Source organism: Arachis ipaensis, chromosome B9 (genome assembly GCF_059453495.1).
Source record: "Arachis ipaensis isolate K30076 ecotype BB chromosome B9, ASM5945349v1, whole genome shotgun sequence".
Classification (NCBI taxonomy): domain Eukaryota; kingdom Viridiplantae; phylum Streptophyta; class Magnoliopsida; order Fabales; family Fabaceae; genus Arachis; species Arachis ipaensis.
The window spans coordinates 43,602,243-43,606,267 of NC_142444.1; the positions used below are offsets into that span (position 1 = coordinate 43,602,243).

Sequence of the window (4,025 nt, forward strand, 5' to 3'; positions counted from 1 at the left end):
GACTGAATTACCAAGAAATTGGAATTCGATCACTTAAGATTGCCAAGGAGATCAATGAATGCATTGATTGAGGAAGAGATGAAAATGAACTTGATCCGGAGAATGCAACATCTCCTGAGCCCAATGAACTCCCCATTTCTGATCTTACTAATTCTCTTTAATTTCTGCCATTTACTTTTATGAGCAATTACCCCATTCCCGTTTAAGATTCTGCAATTTACTTTCCGCCATTTACATTCAGCTCTTTATTTCTAGCATTTACTGTTTCTGCTATTTACTTTCCCGCCATTTAATTTTCTGCAAATCTCAAATCAAATTCTGGTTCGCTCAACTAGAACATTCCTCTAATTAAAGTTGCTTGATCAATCAATCTCTGTGGGATTCGACCTCACTTTATTGTGAGTTTTTACTTGACGACAAATTCGGTACACTTGCCGAAGAAAATTTGTTGAGAGACAAGTTTTGTGCGTATCAAGTTTATGGCACCGTTGCCGGGGATTGATTTTGTATCAACAATGATTAAGTTGGAGGATCACTAGATTAAGCATTTTTCTTTTGTTTGGTTTAAATTTCTGTTGAGTTAATTCACTTTCAGTTTTAGTTAATTTCTTCCCTTCCCCCTACTTTTTTGTTTATTTTTTTTAGTTATTTACAAGTCAGTTCACTAACCCACTAACTGTTTGATATATTGCATCACTCACACTAACAGTAATTCTAATAGAATACTTTCTGGATCTGTTTCCTTGCTTGTACCTTGTTGGTTGTATGACAGGGAGGAGAAGCGGGGCTTCAACTTCCTTTGATTCTGAACCTGAAAGGACCTTCCTTAGATTAAGGAGGGAAGCAAGAGGAAAAAGAGTAGTGGGTGCTAAGGAAGAGGAAGAGTACTTTGAACTAGACATGGAGGAGAATATGGAGAACCATCATGAAAAAGAGGCTCACAACCATGGCAGAGAAGGTCTAGCAAATCATGTTGGGCAAGAGAGAAGAGTTCTAGGCTCCTACATCAACCCAAACCCAGGAAATTGTGGGAGTAGCATTCAAAAGCCAACCATACATGCCAACAACTTTGAACTAAAATCACAGCTCATCACCCTTGTTCAGAACAACTGTTCATTCGGAGGAGGCGTCCAAGAAGACCCCAATCAACATCTAACCACCTTCCTGAGGATATGCGATACTGTGAAGTCTAATGGTGTTCATCCTGACACCTATAGACTACTTTTGTTCCCTTTCTCACTCAAGGATAAGGCATCTAAATGGCTGGAATCCTTCTCTAAGGAGACTTTGACAACCTGGGAAGATGTGGTGAACAAATTTTTAGCCAGATTCTATCCTCCTCAAAGAATCAACAGGCTGAGAGCTGAGGTTCAAACTTTTAGGCAGCAGGATGGTGAGACTCTATATGAAGCATGGGAGAGGTTTAAGGACCTAACAAGGAGGTGTCCACCAGATATGTTCAATGAATGGGTGCAGCTACACATTTTCTATAAAGGCCTTTCTTATGAATCAAAGAAAGCAGTAGACCACTCATCCGGGGGATCTCTGAACAAGAAGAAGACCATTGAGGAGGCCATAGATGTCATTGAAACTGTAGCAGAGAATGACTACTTCTATGCCTCCGAAAGAGGGAACACTAGAGGAGTGATGGAGCTAAACAATGTAGATGCTCTGTTGGCCCAAAATAAGCTCATTACCAAGCAATTAGCTAACCTCACCAAGAAGATGGAGAGGAACCAAGTAGCAGCAATCACCACCTCATCAACAACCCAAGAGGGAGTGAATGCAGAGGCAGAGAGTGAGTAGGAGCAAGCCAACTACATTGGAAATTCCCCTAGACAAAATCATGACCCATACTCCAAGACCTACAACCCTGGTTGGAGGAATCACCCAAACTTTGGGTGGGGTAATCAACAAGATCAAGGCCAAGATCAGAGACGTCACAACCCCAACAACAATGCAGCTCACCAACAATTCACACAGAGAAAATATCAACACCACCATAATAACATCTCTCCACATCTATATCAAAACCAAAATAACACTCCTCATCCTTCTACCTCCAATCCCAACCTACCATCATCTGATGACAGACTCTCAAGGATTGAGAACCTGCTTGAAGGCATATGCCAAGAGATCCAAGACAGTAAAGTATTCCGAGAGGAAGTGCAGTCTAATATGCAGAATCAAAATGCTGCCATCAAGAAATTTGAGACACAAATTGGCTACCTATTCAAGCAGATTTCCAGCCACAACCTTCGCAGTGATACTGACTCACACAAAAGGGAGGAGTGTCAAGCTATCACCCTTAGGAGTCGGAAGGAACTGAAGGAATTCTCCCAGAAACCACAAGAAGATGGCTCAAATGAAAAGGGAGAAAAGCAAGATGGAGCTCAAGCTTCCACTTCGAGTTTGCAAAAAGAAGAAGGGATGCCGAAGCTGGACGTCCCAAGAGTTCCATACCCTCAGCAATTGAAGAAAAAGGGGGATGACAACCAGTTTTTGAGATTTTTGGAAATCTTCAAGAAACTACAAATTAACATATCCTTTGCTGAAGCAATAGAACAAATGCCACTCTACGCCAAGTTTTTAAAGGAGCTAATGACTAAGAAGAGAAGCTGGAAGAACAACGAGATTGTGATACTAACCGAAGAATGTAGTGCTATCATTCAGCACAAACTACCCCAGAAATTGAAGGATCCGAGTAGCTTTCAGATCCCTTGTATCATAGGGGAAATCACAATGGAAAAGGCTCTATATGACCTAGGAGCCAGCATAAATTTGATGTCGTTAGCCATGATAAGAAAAATGAAGATTGAAGAGGCTAAACCAACAAAGATGGCCCTACAACTGGCAGACAGATCGTTCAAGTTCCCTCATGGCATAGTAGAAAATTTGCTGGTGAAAGTGGGAGATTTCATCTTCCCAGCAGACTTTGTAGTGCTAGACATACAGGAGGAAACTAAGGCTTCCATCATCTTGGGAAGGCCATTCTTGGCCACTGCTGGAGCTGTCATTGATGTACAAAAGGGGGACCTCACCCTGAGATTACACAATGAAAAGATGACATTCAATGTGTTCAAAGCCATGAGTTACCCACCAGAACAATTGGGAGAATATATGAGGTTGGACTCACCTGAAGATGCAGTGCAGGAGAGTTTTGAAGAAGAAGAACCTGAAGGGTTAACAGAAGAGGAGTCAACGTTTAGTGAAGAGGTTGCAACAACAGAGATTTATATACAAGGGGCATCAAGAGAAGAGAACGAAAAGTCAGAAGCACCCAAACTTGAACTCAAAGCACTACCACCCACTCTCAAATATGCATACTTAGGAGAAAATGAAAGTTACCCAGTGATCATAAGCTCGTGCCTCAACCAAGATCAAGAGGATGAACTACTCAAAGTATTCCGAAAGCACAAGGATGGCATTGGATGGACTCTTGCTGACCTGAAAGGAATAAGTTCAGCCATATGCATGCATAAGATATTACTGGAAGATGATGCCAAACCATCCATTCAATCCCAAAGGAGGCTGAACCCAATCATAAAGGAAGTGGTACAGAAAGAAGTTATGAAGTTATGGCAGGGAGGGGTAATCTACCCGATCTCAGATAGCCCCTGGGTCAGCCCCGTGCATGTCGTGCCCAAAAAGGGAGGAATCACTGTAGTTCCCAATGAGAAGAACGAACTAATTCCTCAAAGGACCGTCACAGGATGGCGGATGTGCATAGACTATCGGAAACTCAATGAGGCTACACGAAACGACCATTTCCCCCTCCCATTTATGGATCAGATGTTGGAAAGACTCGCAGGACATGCATATTACTGTTTTCTTGATGGTTATTCAGGATATAACCAAATAGTGGTTGATCCCAGAGACCAAGAGAAAACTTCATTTACTTGTCCATATGGAGTGTTTGCCTACAGGCGCATGCCATTTGGGCTATGTAATGCACCTGCGACTTTCCAACGCTGCATGCTTTCTATCTTCTCAGATATGATAGAGAAATTCATTGAAGTTTTTAT

General features: G+C 41.9%; 1 non-coding gene across 1 annotated transcript; it reads right to left on the bottom strand.

Moving 5' to 3' along the window:
- Positions 1 to 1,353: 1,353 nt before the first annotated feature.
- LOC148544481 (small nucleolar RNA R71) lies at positions 1,354 to 1,460 on the bottom strand. The gene has a single exon (XR_015900439.1). It is a non-coding gene; the product is annotated as a small nucleolar RNA R71 (small nucleolar RNA).
- Between the last annotated feature and the right edge of the window lie 2,565 nt (positions 1,461 to 4,025).